General features: G+C 48.8%; 1 protein-coding gene across 3 annotated transcripts in view; it reads left to right on the forward strand.

Annotated features, from left to right (window-relative positions):
• KCND3 (potassium voltage-gated channel, Shal-related subfamily, member 3) overlaps nucleotides 1-16,921 on the forward strand; it is a 220,993-nt gene that overhangs the window by 189,628 nt on the left and 14,444 nt on the right. The window lies entirely within an intron of this gene.

Genomic DNA, 16,921 nt, shown 5'->3' on the forward strand with positions numbered 1-16,921 from the left:
TTTAAAGTCCTCAGATGGAAAGGGCAAGCCGGGCTGAGCAGGTGCCCTCTGCTGGAGCGGGAGTCCCTGTTGAGACAGATGTGCTCCCTTGAGTGGCCCTGCTCCAGGGGACACAGATGCTCCCCACTGGAGCTGGAATGTACCGAGAGCAGGTGAGTGTCCCAGCAGCTGGGAGCCCCTGTTGAAGCAGATGATCCCCGAGACTGCCGCTCGTGGAAGGACCTGGGAGCTAGGCCAGCCCAGGGCTCTCAGACTCCGCCTGACCTGACGGGACCTACACAGCACTTGCTAACTCCCATTCCTCTCTCTTCTTGTCCTGCCCTCCTTGTCCTCTTCCTGCCACCAGGAAGTCACTCAGCAGCCTCTCTAGAACACCTTGGTTCGGGATCTCTGAGTTTATGAAAACATAAACACATTCTGTAATTACGTTCCCTCCCCCACAAGCCAGTTGCTGCCTCTCTGCAGCACAAGGGAATTTTCTCCAGTCACTTTCCTCAAGCCAAGCCAACAGCAGGCTCGAGCCGTCCACCTCCCTGCCCTCCTAACTCTGACCTTGCTCTCAAGTCAAGTCTGCTTCTTCCCTAAAGTTTAGGGTCTCTGCCAAACGAGGCTGCAGGTGAGAGGGGAGAGATTTATGCCCCTCCAGGACTTTCTTTTTGCACTTGACAATATTTCTAAATTTGATTTTCATGCCATCCGCACAGGAGGCTCATGAACACACACAGGTGTGTGTCCTCTGGCTGTGCCGGGGCTCAGTGGGGTCCCACCAGCTGGGAGCCGGTGAGGGTGGGCTGGGAAGGGGTGGGGGGAACCGAGCCTGGTGCTGGGTGCGCACCCAGGTCATGGCCCTGGAAGACGTGCTCCTGCAGTCTCCCCAGGTGTCACCTCACCAGTGGACTGAGGCTGAAACGCAAGCCTTCTCTTCTTGCAGATTTTCTAACTGTTTTTCTCCCTGTTGGGGTTGATGTTTCACCAAGATTAATAGTCGATTGAGTCATTTTTAAAGGGACCCTTTGATGAAGAAACAGCACATCAATAAGCCCTGCCTGACAGCTTAGGCCACCCTCTCCTCATGCCACCGGTTCTGCTTTGTAGCCAAGAAGCCCTCTGCCCTCAGTTGGATATACCATCCTCTGCGGCAAGCTTACCCGCCAGCAGCTGTGCACGGGGCCCTGGAAGGACCAAGGCTGGGGAAGGAGCACAGGGAGGTAGCTGAGAAGCCTAGACACCTGGGCCTCAACTTCTGGGCCCAGCATTCCCCCCTCGCTGAGAGGTCGTGGTCAAGAGTACAGGCTCTGGAGGCGGACGGCCTGGGCTCAAACACTTGCTGTATTGATTATTACCTGTGTGATTTGGGGATTATTTCTCAACCTCTCTGAGCGGTTAGTTTCCTAATCTGCAAAATGGGGATAACCATAGACCCTGTCTCCTGGGGTTGTTGGGAGAATTAAATAGACGAAGATTTGAAAATTACTTGGACCAGTACCGGGCACACGCTAAGCGTCCACACATTAGAACAAGTTATATTACATCACCTTCCCTTGGAGCAGCCGTTGTGTCTCCCGCGGGGGCTGACAGCGTCATGGAGGCCATGTGGAGCCGTGGGACTGACCTGACGTGTTCCCTTCCCAGCACGCTGCAGCAACGGGGAGCCCACAGCTCTGGAGGTTAATTGAAGGAGAGAGGGCAGAAATGTTATAAAGGAGGGTCCAGAGTACAGGGGCTCCATTATCGTGTAATGTGTGTGGTCATGTGGGAATTTGGGAGGAGCCTGGGAGACGGGTCCTGCCAGCCCTGTAGCAACCCCAAGCCCACCTGCCTTCCTCCATTCAGATTTAACTGAATTAGATAGTAACAAGAAGAGTGGGCTGCCGGTGCTGAAGGAAGGCTCTGATTAACTAGGAAACGGGGGCGCTCTTGACCAGAGCATCACCTATAACCTTGGCAAAAGCCAGAGAGTATCTGGGATGGGTGAGGTGGAGAAGGAGTGAAATGCCATGGACATGGGGATGGGAAAGAAGGTCTCAGTCCACAGTCAAGGACCAGGCAGCTCCCTCCAAAGAGTATTTATTTAATGCTTTCCCATATGTTCCAGCCCTTAAGCTCCATGGTGGTGGTGATTTAGTTGCTTAGTCGTGTCTGACTCTTTGCAACCCCATGGACTGTAGCTCACCAGCTTCCTCTGTCCATGGGATTCTCCAGGCAAGATTACTGGAGTAGGTTGCCGTTTCCTTCTCCAGGGCATCTTCCCAACCTAGGGATCAAACCCTGGTATCCTGCATTGCATGCAGATTCTTTACCAACTGAGTCATCAAGGAAGCTCCGCAGGAAGATATAAAATAGCAAAATAGCCCTGCCCTCAAGGAACAAGAATCTGGTTGGCAGCAGGAGCCTCATACAAAAGAAACAAAATTAAATAAACAACAAGGGATTTTGCAGGACTGGTTGTCATAGGTGAAAGATGAGCAGTGGCTTCAGATAACTCTGAAAGTGAGGGGTTTGGAGTAGACGGTTCTTTTTAAATTATTTGTCTCCACCCCCACCCCCAGCTTTTTATTATGGATAATTTGAAGCATTTACACAAAGGAGAGCATGGTAAATGAAACTTCATGCCACTAGCTACCTGGCTCTATCTTGCTTCTCCTCACTCGGTCTTTTTTCCTGGAGTATTTTAAAGCACTTTCCAGATATGTGTCATTTCACCCATAAATATTTCAGTATGCGTGAAACAGATGGTTTTTAAGGTTTCTTCCATCTCTGACCTGGTGTGAGTGTATGTGTGCTGGCGAATGTCAGAATGGTTCTCTGAAGGGGCGAGGGGAAAGTAATATGTCTATTTGGGGTCTGGTTGTATGTGGGAAATGCTATTTTACACACACACCCCACCAGCTGCCCTGAGTACCACCTCTAATCATTTCAAAACTATCGTGACTGATGCTAGCAGATCTCAGCCCGGAAAAGGCTGGTTTGGAACGGCTTGGACACGAGGATCCAAAAGAGGCAGAGACTGAAAGAGAATCAGCTAAATGGCCATTTCTTCATAAAATGTGTCAGGAACCCTACGCCCTGGCAGCCACTGTGCTCACTCTCACTGAAGGAGCAGAGGCAACCCAGGCAGGTGAGGCCTCTGCTGTCACCAGCTTATATGGGGACATGGGGCTAGAAGCAGAGAGCAAACGGGCCAGGGTGTGCCATGGGGATGCTGTTCAAGGGTGTCACACACCAGAAGCCTCTCATAGACATGAGGGTAAGACAGAGAGAGAGAGACAGAGTGAGGCAAAGGCCCAGAGACCAGAGATTGAGTCCAGAGGGCCCAGGCCCCCCGCCGGGCAGGTTTCACGGGCCACCTTGCTGAGGGCGTCCTCACTATTCCCTTCCCCAGTCAGGTTTCCAGGGTGGCAGGGGGCTGAGGGGGTGCCGTCAGATGAGGCAGAGTCCAGCCTGTGGCTCATTTCCACCTTCCAAAGCAAAACACATACTTCAAGGCGGGTGATCAAGGCTCAGTGAATGCACCGAACTGAACCAAACCCAGAAGCTCTGAGCCTGGAGCTGGCAGCATGTAAAATGTGGAAGAATGCTTCTGCGTTTTCTGTAGCTCAGTGGAAATGTAAATTAGCCTCAAGCCATGGAGCAGGATTTCAAGCACCTCAGATGAGGTGTCTTGAGGACCCAAGAATTTAGTCCCGGTACAGGCTCGAGGGGAAAGTTGCCTTAGAAATGACTGAATTTGACTCAGATGGCAAAGAATCTGCCTGCAATGAAGGAGACCTGCGTTCGATCTCTGGGTCAGGAAGATCCCCTGGAGGAGGAAATGGCTACCCACTCCAGTATTCTGGTCTGGAGAATCCCGTGGTGGACAGGGGAGCCTGGAGGGCTACTGTCCATAGGGTTGCAAAAAGTCGGACATGACTGAGCGACTAACACACACAACACACACACACACACACAGGTTCAAGGTGAAAGTTGCCCTAGAAATGATGACTGAATTTAGTCCACGACCCCCAAAAGTACCTTTGAACAGTCCACCACGTGTCCACCAGGCAGAAGTACTGTGCTAACACAGAAGGAAAACCCGATCTATGAGATGGTGATGTCAGGTTGGTGAGACACCAGCTGTGTGTGTCCAGATGCTGCCAGGCCTGCTCTCATGGAGTTTCCCATCTAACGAGCAGAAAGATGTGTGGTTCAGATGAGGCTTAATGGGAGACAATGTCTCCTGGTCTTCAGAGGGTGGGGATGGGTGAAAAGGTGAAGGGAGAACACCCAAGATGAAAGAAGGTGCTATTAGACAGTACAGGGTAGTGGGGAGGAGGGCCAGATAAGACTTGGGAAGGGCAGTTGAAATAGAATAGATTTACCCAATGGGTCACAGAGGGCAGAGTGCTATGATGAGTAGGGAAGCCTGGTGATGGTTATACAGGGGCAAGTGGCTAAATCACTCAGCACCTCAATCTGACCTGGCCTGGTGCTTAAATTTCCCTCAGTCCTGCAGTCCCCAATCCTCCCCGGTCACTACCCCTGCCACCATGCCAGATGGAGCTATAGGGGAAAGAATCAGAGGTCTGCTGGCAGAGACGAGACTGGGCCTTCAGGGACTTCCCTAGTCCAGTGGTTAAGTCTGTGTTTCCACTGCAGGGGACGCAGGTTCCATCCCTGGTCAGGGAAGACAAGATCCCATATGCTGTCCTAAAAACAAACCAAAAAAGACTGGACCTTCAGAGAAGTTCTGCACAATCGCAGATACTCTATGCTCGAGCATTTGTCTGCTTTGGGACTTCCCCAGCGGTCTGGTGGTCAGGACTCCATGCTTCCACTGCAGGAGGCACAGGTTCAAACCCTGGTTGGGGAACTAAGATTCCCACCTACTGCCTGGTGCAGGCCCCCAAAAATAATTTGTCTGCTTCACCAAGTACCCACCACAGCTTCTTTATCCTGGCATGTCATCCCCTCTGTGGACTTTGACCTGAGCGCTTACCCTCTTTAGGAGGGCCAGCTGGAGTCTGACTCAGCCACACCCCCACCTCTCCGGTGCTCTTTGTTACCCCGCTTTCTCCCAAGGTCAGCCCAACTTTCTGCCATACTAGCCCACCCCGGTGCCAACCAAAGGTTTATTGTGCTAGGGCTCCCCTTTGTGGGGGAGAACCACAGTCCAGGGTGGCAGAAGGCTGAGAAACTGCCCCAGGGAGAAAGGCTGTTGGATGGCCATGTGGAGAAAGAGAAGCAGATGGCATGAGCCTGTGGGACAGGGTCTCTGAGGGAGCACCGTGGTTTGACCAGATGCATGTGCTGCTCTTTCTTATCAACCTCTGCTCCCAAGGGTGCAGAGGGGGTAAATGGGGACGAGTCTCTGGGGCGCTGAGACCAGGGAGGATGGATGAGCAAGGCCTAATTTCTAGGAGAACATGCCTGTCAAGATTGGGACTGGAACTCTGGCCATGCCGACATGACTCCTGGCCCACAGGCACCCCGAGTCAGGGCATGGGCCCCTTCTAAGTCTGACAAGGCTCGTCCCAGGCCTGGGTTCAGTCAGGGTGGGGTGGGGCCTCAGCCCTCAGCTTCTTCCTTCCAAAGAGTAAATGCCCTTGCAGCACATACTCAGAGAAAGCCCACTCCCAGTTCAGGGAACCACTGACTGGGGATTTAGGAAATGCCACAAGAAATAACCAAATTCCAATTTTCATTTGAATATTTTCCCATTGACAGGAGACCTATAGTGAATGTGATTATATCTCCTTCCCTGGTTTTTATACAAAGGTGGCTGGCACCATTCCCATCTGGTGATAACACCGGTTTGCTGTCTGCTTATCCTGTGTATTCTCATCTGAGTTAGTGTGTCTTTCCTGGGAGCTGTGTGAGCAAAATGGATTGTGTCTGTACAGGAACCAAGCCTCACTCAGCACCATGATAGACCACAGCGATCGCCTCTTGTGGTGACGAGGCTGCTGCCAGCCTCTCCTTGGTCTTTACTGTCCAGGAATAGACCGGGGTACAAGGGCCTTTTGACCAAGTGACAGCATGAAGGTCTTCGAGGATAAGCTTGAGGAGAGGAGGTCTACTCCAGAAGCTGAGCCCATCAGGGACAACCAGTTGGATTAAGGCACTGTGTTCAGACATAGTTAATTTTAGCATTTCGCTTTTTCACTTCTCGAAGCTCCATTTGGTTCTTTCTCATATCTGTCATTTCTGATAGTGTTCTATTGTAGTTCATCTTTGTGATTCCATCCTTTATTTTGAAAAAAAGTCATTTCCATGTGTAACGCTTCTGCATTTATCAATTCCAGTATCTGAAGTTTTTGGGGTGGGAGGGAGGGGGCTAAATCTATGGGGTTTTTCTCCTCCTTTGACTCTCACTCATGGTTGTTTGCTTCCTTATGTATTTTTTTTTTAACACAAACTCATATTTACGTGATCTTAATCTGCAGGAATCCTAAAGGCCTGGATTAAAGAAGCTTTTCTCAGGACAGGATTTAAATTTGGTTTGCCCGTAAGCCAGCTAGTTCTACCATTTGGGGAGCACTTCAGCCCACGTGCAGGGCTGGGTTCACTTGAACACTCTGAGTTCCCTCTGTCACTGGCCCAAGGCTCGGTTTCCCGGTGGCGGGTCGCTGATCGCCAGGGCTTATTGGCACACGTCCTCAGAGCATCAGTGCTCCTCCCTCTGCCACTGCACCCTCCTCCCAGCTGTGATTTTCCCTTTTGTTTTGATCCTTTCTACTGGGGGTAAAATACATTTCCCCGGCTTCAAGTGAACTCAGCAATGCATCAAAAGTGTATTTTATCCAGGATTTAGAGATTTTGCAGCCAAAGGGCTCCCTGAGGTCAGCGGTTCTATTACTAATCTGTTCATAGCCCATCCACCCATTCAATAGATATGTGCTCACCATGTGCTGGGCATGTTTACAGGTACTGAGGGAGCAGCCGCCACCCTCCTGGAGCTTGCAATCTGATTCCAGAAGGATCAAGTCCGGGAGTCCCCGACAGTCCATGGAATACACACCAGAGGGGTTGTTTTACCTCTTATTCACTCTTATGTGTTGAGTCCCTACTGTGCATCACACAACATGCCAGGCACCAGGGATGCAGAGAGAGATGTGCTCAGAGGACACTTATGCCAATGGCAAAAGCAGCCATCTTAAGAGGTTTATTAAGGAAGGCGTAAAGGTGCAGTGACTGGTCTGAGTCTGGTTCTGCCACCACTTTCTAGTTCTGACAGGTCTGTGATCCCCGGAGAGACGATGGTTTAGAGCAGCGGTTCTCTAAACTTGGTCCTGGATCACCAGCATGAGTGTCACTTAGGAGCTTGCTTAGAATATAGATTCTCAGGTCATATTCTACACTTACAGAATCAGAAGTGTGAGGCTGGGACCCAGCGGTCTATGTTTTAACGAGCCTTGTACGCAATTCCAATGCACACTGAAGTTTGAGAAGGCTGACTTAGAAGAACAACTTTGTCACCCCAGCGCAATTGCTGTTGAGGTGGTAAGACAAGGAGGTTATCACCACAGCCTCCGCAGTGGTCAGGAGCCTGCAGCCGTGACTGGCCATGACCCTGCAGGGCAGACCCATCACAGCAAGGCCTGGAGAGGTCACACACACCCCTTTCCTGGGATTCTTTGCTGGCAGAACCCAGAAATACCTCCCTCGGCACCCGAGAGTGTCCCAGCAGGGTTCTGGGCTCACACCACCTTGAAAGTGTCTCCATTTTCTTGAAGTTATTTTTTCATGTGAACTAGCCAAGTCCTTTGACTTACCTCTCTTCTCCTGCAATAGGCATAGTAAGGAAGAGGGTGGTCTGCAGTCAGACCAGCCCGATTTGGAATACTGGCTTGGATTGGCTGATGATCCTTTCAGCATGTTAACTTAATCTCTCTGAGCTCCAGTTTCCTCATCTCAAAAAGGAGTCTAATTATACTTTATAAGGTTGTTATGAAGATTGAATGGCACATATTGATGCTAAGTAAAACTAAACTGTTACTGAAGCCCGTTGCTCCAAGCCTCAGCCCTCCTCTCTGCATCCACACCCCCACCCCACTTCCCCGAGGTCTTCAGAGGAACCTCAAGGTTCCAAAATGCCAGCCCATCCTTTTGGCTCTGGGCTTGCTGCTGGGGCTCACTTGGCAGGTGAGCCCAGGAGAGTGCTGAGCCGTAGGGTCATAATCAGAGAGGTGGTGGTTTTATTCTGGGGGAGGAGGGACACGCGGTTGGAAGGAGGAGTAATATGGGGCTTTCATGTCATTTCCCAAGTCCCCCTCCTCAAGAATCGGTGGCACAGGGCATGGTATGGTTAGGCCCATGCCCTGGATCTGGTCACCTCTAAAGTCCCACCCTTACTCTTCAACTGGACCGCTGCCTGCCGTGTTGACTCCTCAAGGACTGCGAATTTGGGCTGTAGTAACTTGTAGTGGTGGGGGGTGGGGGGGAAAAGTGGGAGGGGGAGAGGCTTGATCCATGTCCCGGTTCTGCAACCGGCTAGCTAAATGCGTACGTGCGTGCTAAGTTGCTTCAGTCATGTCCGACTCTTCGACCCCATGGACTGTAGCCCACCAGGCTCCTCAGTCCATGGGACTCTCCAGGCAAGAATACTGGAGTGGGGTTTCCATGCCCTCTTCCAGGGGATCTTCCCAACCCAGGGATGGCACCCAGGCCTCTTAAGTCTCTTGCATTGGCAGGCGGGTTCTTTACCACTGTGTGTTTTCTGTTGCTTCAGTCATGTCCGACTCTTTGCAACCCTATAGACTAGCCCACCGGCTCCTCTGTCCATGGGATTCTCTAGGCAAGAATACTGGAGTGGGTTGCCGTGCCTTCCTCCAGAGGATCTTCCCAACTGAGGGGTCGAACCTGCACCTCTTAGATCTTCTGCATTGGCAGGCAGATTCTTTATCACTAGCACCACCTGGGAAGCCCCTGGCTAAATGACTACCAGCATATTACTTCATCACTCTGTGCCTCGGTTTCCTCATCTATAAAATGAGAGTGATCGTTGCATCTATTGCTTAGGGCTGCTGGGAGGAACAAATGAGATCATGGATTTGCAGGACCTGACATGATTTAAGAGCCAAATAAAAAAGTTACAGCTGTCCTGCTCCACAGGCAGGGATTTGGACTTGAAAAGAGGCTGACCAGATGTTTGTCAAGGGGAGAGCTTATCAGCCAGGCTGTGTCATTCGTGTCTTCCAGGGTTGCCTGCCAGTGTCCTTCACCTCCGGACAGGGAGGCAGCCCCAGGGGTATAAGTGCCTGGAACTCACACTGGAGCCCACCCTGCTCTATCCCCTGTCCTCAGCCTGACTCCAGCCCCCAGGACAGCTTTCATCCCCCATCTGCACCCAGCACAGGTGAACAGAGGCAGAAGCCAAGTTCAGGGTCATCCTGGTGGAGAAGGTAGGTGTAGCAGTGGGTGTTACTGTGAGGTGGAGACTTCCTCCGGCAGAAACTCATCAAGGATGTGCCTCCTCAACTGAGCTCCCCGCGGCCGGGATGGGCAGTGGCCTGGCCTCCAGGAAAGAACAGACTCCCCACAAGATGGGCAGCCTTGCCCCTACCTGAGAGGAAGGCAGAATCAGACAGGGGAGCTTGGCTTGCACTTATCTCTCGGCTCCTGGAGGAGGAAATGAAGGCAGCAATTAATTGTACAAGGCGGGTGGTTTGCGCAGCTTAAGTTCAGATAAAAAGTTTAATTATCCCTAAGCCCTAATACAAATTAATTAGCCTTCCATATTAGGAGGGTAAGCTTCCCTGCTCTTGCCACAGCCCAGACATCACTGTGGATTACCGAGGATGTACTGGGGGGGAAGCAGCAAGCCCAGAGCCCCACCAGGTCAGCGGCAGACCGCTGGCTCCACCTTGGCCCCAGCTGAAGGCTGTGTGAGGGTCCTAAGTCTGGGGTGAGCACCACAGCCCCCCCTGTATCTGATGTGTCCCCTCCAGGAGAAGCTTTTCTTGTCCCTTTTTTTTCTCCACCCTCAGAGCCAGGGTGGGGGGTGGAGGAGGGGAGTCCTTATTTGCCTGAAAGACAGAAAGAAAATAAGGCTATGGCTTAGAAAAATTTTTTCTAGGCCACGACATTTTCTGTTTTTTTCTTTCTTCACCCTTTCCTTCCTCGAAATTCCACAGAGAAAATAGGCCATCATGGCCATAAGGACTTAGAGAATCACTATCAGCTCCAGCACCTCAGTGTTCCTGCCCAGGGGGCCCCAGGAGGGTCTGCAGGCGGGACAAAGGCCACTGCCCATCAGGATCATTACAGTCCTAATAGCTGTTACATAATGAGTGTTTACTATGTAACAGGAATTTCATCTTTGCAACCATATTGCAAGGAATGTTTTCTTCATTAACTCACACATTCGATCAACATTTATTGAAGTGATTTGAGCAAGGGAATGACACACTTAGATCTGCATTTTAAGACTATAGTTCTTTGTGAATTAAAGGAGAACAAAGCTTAAGTGAGGTGTCTGATTAAGGGGCTTTCACAGAAGTTCAGTCTAGAAACCACAGTGGCCTGGACCCAGGGTTTATTTAATACATGTTTATAAAGTTGTTAATATGTGCCAGAATCGAGCCTTTTACAAATGGTAACTCATCTAATCCCTCACAACAGCCCTGTGAAGTAGGTACTATTATATTATCAGTCCCAGGAAACAAGATAAAGTAATTTGCACAAAATTCACCCAGCTCACAAGTGGTAGAACCAGGACTTGCCCCAGATAGGCTGCTGCTCAGAGTCTACACTTTTAACCACCATGCGATGCCACTACCTCTGAGGGAGCAGAGATGGCTGAGAAGCGGGTAGGCTCCAGCTGACTCTTCAGAGCTTCTCCCGCCACCACCCCCTCCCCCTCAACAGCCTCATCCGCTCCCCTGGAGAAGCAGGATCTGACGGACAGAGCAGGACAATGTATACAAACCAGCCTGGGTTTTAACCCAGGCAGTCTTGCCTCTGACTACCTGAAGACCTTGAACAGTTCACTGTCCTCTCATCTCTAAGGAGGGTTAACCTTACTTGGTGGGGCTTTCGTGTGATCCAGTGATGCCAAAGTTCCTAATATATGCCCCAGAACACTGTTCCCTCTCATCTTTCCATTCTCCATCCCTACTTCTTGAAGCCAAACCATCCCATTTCTTTGATTGTTTCCCCTATGAATTCCAGAAAATTTATCATCTCTCCCTCTCCTTTCTGGACATGACCCAGTTAATCAATGCCCTATAGAATATGTACTGCCCAGAACTCCACACAGCAGCCGAGAAGCAGTCTGCACCAAGGAGCAGAAACCGAGCACCCACTCCTTTTTTGTGGTCAATGCATTCCCTTCAGTCCAGCTCAAGGCAGCATTGGGTCTTTAGCCGCTGTGTTTATACTGGTGGCTGTGTTAAAGTCAATTCCCTCAGTGATTTTTAACTTGGATGGCTTTTAAGCTGCTCTCTCTCATCAGCTATACAAGTCATTGATTATTTGAACCAAAATGCTGGTGTTGTCATTTATCTTTGTTGAAATTAATCTGGATGATTTCACCCATGATTACAATCTGCTAAAAATCCTTTTGACTCCTAAAGACCTCAATTCATAGTAGTGCTGTCATTTAGAAATTCAAATAGCTTGATTAAAAATAATCAACCCTGGTAGCTCAGCTGGTAAAGAATCCACCTGCAAAGCAGGAGACCCCTGTTCAATTCCTGGGTCAGGAAGATTCACTGGAGAAGAGATCAGCTACCCACTCCAGTGTTCTTGGGCTTCCCTAGTGGCTCAGCTGGTAAAGAATCCTCCTGCAATACAGGAGACCTGGGTTCGATCACTGAGTTGGGAAGATCCCCTGGAGAAGGGACCGGCTTACCCACTCCAGTTTTCTGGCCTGGAGAATCCCATGGACTGAATCCATGGGGTCACAAAGAGTCGAACACGACTGGGTGACTTTTCACTTTCACTTTCATAGCCACATCATCACCAGCATCATCATCATTGTCATTGTCTCAGGATCCAAATGGAAGAAGGTTAAACAAAAGCAATAATTTGCTGGTGTGCAGAGTCAAAAGAAGGCTTGCACAACTTAACTACAGGAAAGGCAAAAGTAAAGCTGATCCTCTCCAAGAATTAGAACAGGAACTCAGACCTCCACCAGATTTCCCTTTTCATCTCTCATCCCTTTCAACTGTCAGCCTGCTTCATTTCTAACTACAATCTGGTTTTTCCCCATGGCAGAAAGCATATATACATACACACCACATACACACAGAAAGCAGCCAATAACTCCAGAGCTTTTTAAGTTGAGTTTCAACTTCTTTGAAAGAGATTGATCTAGTCTCAAGGGTAAAAATCCAGGGGAGGGAAAAAGTTGACCAACACCATCAGCCAACAGTATGAATGCCAATCAAACTCACAGTGAGAGACTAAAACGGGGGCTACCATGTGATCCTGCAATTTCACTCCTGGGCATGTATCTGGAGAAAACGCTAATTCAAAAAGATGCACACACTCCAGTGTCCGTAGCAGAACTATTCACAATAGCCAAGGCATGGAAGCAACCTAAGTGTCCATTGATAGATGAATGGGTAAAGAAGATGTGGTGTGTATATATATATATAATGAAATATATATACATATTCAGTCATAAAAATGAATGAAATAATGTCACTGGCAGCAACACAGATGGACCTAGAGATCAACACAGTAAGTGAAGTAAGTCAAACAGAGAAAGACAAATATCATGTAATACCACTTATATGTGGAATCTAAAAAATGATACAAAAGAATTTATTAATAAAACAGAAATAGACTCCCAGACATGGAAAGCAAACTTATGGTTAATAGAGAAGATAGTGGAGGGTGAAGAGGAAAAGACAAATTAGGAGTTTGGGATTAACATATACATACTACTATGCATAAAATAGATTAAAAAAACAAGGACCTACTGCATAATACAGAGAACTACATTCAATATCTTGTAATATCCTATAAGAGAAAAGAATCTGAAAAGAAGTATGTATGTTTTATACACACACACACACACACACACATAATTGAATCACTTTGTTATACATCTGAAACTAATACAACATTGTAAATTAACTATACTTGAACTATGTGAGTGAAGTGAAGTCGCTTAGTCGTGTCTGACTCTTCGTGACCCCATGGACGGTAGCCTACCAGGCTCCACGGTCCATGGGATTTTCCAGGCAAGAATACTGGAGTGGGCTGCCATTTCCTTCTCCAGGGGATCTTCCCAACCCAGGGATTGAACCTGGGTCTCCTGCATTGCAGACAAGATGCTTTACTGTCTGAGCCACTAGGGAAGCCCAACCTTAACTATACCTCATTGTAAATTAACTTTACCATTTTAAAAAATGGGTAAAAAAGGAAAAAACCATGAGATACCACATCACACCCACTAGGGCAGCTAGAATCAAAAGACAAAGGTTAACAAGTATTGGTGAAGATATGGAGAAATTGGAACACTGATTTATTGGTAGTGGGGATGTAAAATGGTACAATTCCTCCAAATGCTAAACATAGTAACCACATGCCCAAAATAAGGAAATCCATGGAGGCAAAAAGTAGATTAGTGGTTGCCTAGGGCTGAAGGGCAATGGCACCCCACTCCAGTACTCTTGCCTGGAAAATCCCATGGATGGAGGAGCCTGCTAGGCTGCAGTCCATGGGATCGCTAAGAGTCGGACATGACTGACTTCACTTTCACTTTTCACTTTCATGCATTGGAGAAGGAAATGGCAACCCACTCCAGTGTTCCTGCCTGGAGTATCCCAGGGACAGTGGAGCCCGATGGGCTGCCGTCTATGGGGCCGCACAGAGTTGGACACGACTGAAGCGACTTAGCAGCAGCAGCAGCAGGGCTAAAGGGTGGAGTGTGGAATGATTACTGCAAGATGAGTACTAAGTTTCTATTAGAGGTGTTGAAAATGGTCTAAAAAGCTTCCCAGTGGAAGCAGGGATATTGGGGAAGGCTTGTAATGATATAGCAGCTCCTCTGAGACCCTGTTCTTCTGAACAGAGTTTATGTCATAATGGGGAGGGGAAGGGTTCAGTTCCTAGGAGTGAGTAAGATATTAGCAGATGAAATATTGGATGCCCTCCGCACTGGCTATTCATAGAGAATTTACATTTACCCAGATAAAGCATCGAGGGCTTCTTCTGAATTATCTCATTAATTTTCACAACAACCTTGTAAGTTAGGTTTATAAAACCCATTTATATTGGTAGAGGCTCAGGTTACGTAACTTCCCCAAGGACATTTAACTATTTAGGAAGTAACATTTGGCTCTAGTTCAACCCCAGATCTGAAGCCAGTTTCCTCTCTCAATCATTAGGCCACACTGCCTCCTTCTGGCCTGAAATGAGTTGGTAAAAAATTCTGGAATGCACCAAAGGAGACCTGAATTTAGATCCCATCTTCATTTCATTTGCTTATTACTCTCTCACTGAAGGACACCCTTCTAACATGAAAATCAGGAACTTCCTTTGTTGTCCTGGGACCGTTGTTGGTCATCTTTGAGAAGGGCTGGAAGACTCAAGATGGTTGCTTAGTGCCTGTTAGCCACGCTGCTGTCCCCTCCCCATGCCTCCAGCTCGCCCAGTGTGTAGAGAACTGGGCAGGAACACACCTTGCTGCAGTCACGATGCAGTACGTCTGTAGCCGGTTAACCCTCTCCAAACAGGAGATAAGGGTCATCTGGCAAGATATGTGCTTAGTGAACCAATGCAGCTTATTTTCCAAGTGCTCGAAAGCTGTCTGCTTAATAATCCACTCTCAAATTCTGCCAGCAATTGGTTGACAGAATCCATGGATGCCAAGCCTGCTGGTCTGTGGTTCCTTAGACCTCCTTTCCCCTTCTTTAAAGATACTGATACTTTAGCCTCCTGGTATTTCTCTGCAACATCATGATTTCTCAGCCACCATGAGCAGTGGTTCTATAACACCATCTGCACATTCCTCCTGTCTCCTGGGTTAGGATCCAGGTGGGCCTGTGATGGGAATCCACTGAAGACAGCTGGCCACTTGCCTGCTCTCCTCTCCCCTGCTTCAAGCTCTGGATACTTTTTTTCCACATTTGTCCCTGCCTTCCCAAGATAAAGCAGGTTCTTCTTCATGGAGAAGGCAGAAAGTGCATGGGAGTTGCATTGGTCAGCTTTCTCTCTATCGTCTGTTTCCAGCAGACCATCTGCCCAGCAGATGAGTAACTTTCCTTCCAGTGGCGAAAACAACCTCCCTGTTGTTCTTAGCACTTTTCACAACCTCAATCACTGAAATGTAGCCTTCCTGACACTGTTCTTACAAACTCCTACCATGCCTCATTTTCACCCATGGTCACGTACCCAATGTCCACCTTTCAATCATGTTATCTAAGAATTTCTTCATCACTTGGATGGTTAGAACTTGGAACAATCAGCTCATCAGCAACAGAGACCATGGTTTTTAGAATGCCTAAGTAAAAGTAAAAGTACTTACTGTTTGTAGAGCTGTACACGTCACAGTGGGGCTTCCCAGGTGGCCCAGTGGTTAGGAATCTGCCTACCATGCAGGAGACGTGTGTTCAATCTCTGAGTCAGGAAGATCCCCTGGAGAAGGAACTGGCAACCTACTCCGATATTCTTGCCTGGGAAATGCTATGGACAGAGGAGCCTGCCAGGCTACAGTCTATTGGGTCACAAAAGAGTCAGACATGACTCACCAACTAAACAACAACAAAAAATACAATAGAATTATGTCACAATAGAATTATGACCTAGGTTAGTTATTATCTTCATTTTTGAGACAAGGAAACTGAGGCCCATAGTCACATTCCCCCAAGGTCACCCTGTGATTTCAGGTGGAGCTAGGGGAGTCTTATCAGAGCCAGGATCTGGACCGCTTCACTGGAAGCCACTCCTGAGCATCTTGGCAGAGAAGGCAAACCTAGCATCAGTGCTTCCAAAGGAGCTCTCAGTGGTGTGACTGAGACAGCTTGAGCGGGAACAAAGGGCCTCGACACTGAAGAAGAAGGAAGAAGGGTGTTGAGAAGCTTAAATGTGGTCATTCATCCAAGTATGTGTCAACCATGGCACACCTTTGACCAAGCCCTTAGGGTTAGGGGTGAGAACTTCACAGTTCTGCAATGGCTCCCCCATCGCCTTCCACAGTCTTTCTGGACCCCAGGACACCTGGGTCCTTCAGGACAAGTGACTTGGAGCCTCACAATTTCAGTAGCAACAATTCCAGGTCACCCTAAGGCTATTTCTGCTTCGGACACCCAGAGGGCACAGAGGTGGGGAGAGGTTGTAGTTCTGGCTTTGGCCAAAGGAGTTGTCACAGTTCTTTACTTAACGTGGCCTTTAAATGATCTCAATAAAGAAGAGGCTAAACACTTAACTGCAGCTGAGCATATCTTATTGATTGGAGGAGAAGGCTCTGGCCTGTTTGCCTGGGGCTGAGCAGGAGCCAGGCCAAGCCGGTCCCAGGGGGTGGCTGCCAAGGTGTGAAGTACTTAGGAGAGTTTCTCTAAGCTCTGAGAGGGGCTGGCACTGTCCCAAAGTGGCTTCACAGTTTAAGGGGCTGAGTTTTGGAACTCATAGACCCCTTTAAGACAGTGGGATGAGGTGAAAAGAGGAGAAAGCAGGAGGTGTGGGTTTTGCTCCCAGCTGTACCCAAACACGAGCAATCCACTTCATGCCTCTGAGCCTTGATTCCTGCATCTGTCCAGTGATGATTGGGGTTCCAAGTTCATAGGGTTCGTGGAGCTTCTGTGAGTCAAATGTGTAAATGTGCTTTGTAAATTATAAGTTTTCACATAAATAGAAAGTGGTTTACTCTTTGTTATTTTTACTACCATAAGAGAAATTGTGTTGTTCTGCTTGAAGCTTGTCCATGGCTCCTCTTTGCACTTGGGATGGACCCCGCATGGTCGGCCCTGCCTGGCCCCCACCTGCTGCCTCA

Source organism: Bison bison, unplaced genomic scaffold, assembly GCF_000754665.1.
Source record: "Bison bison bison isolate TAMUID 2011002044 unplaced genomic scaffold, Bison_UMD1.0 scf7180017864519, whole genome shotgun sequence".
NCBI classification, from domain to species: Eukaryota; Metazoa; Chordata; class Mammalia; order Artiodactyla; family Bovidae; genus Bison; species Bison bison.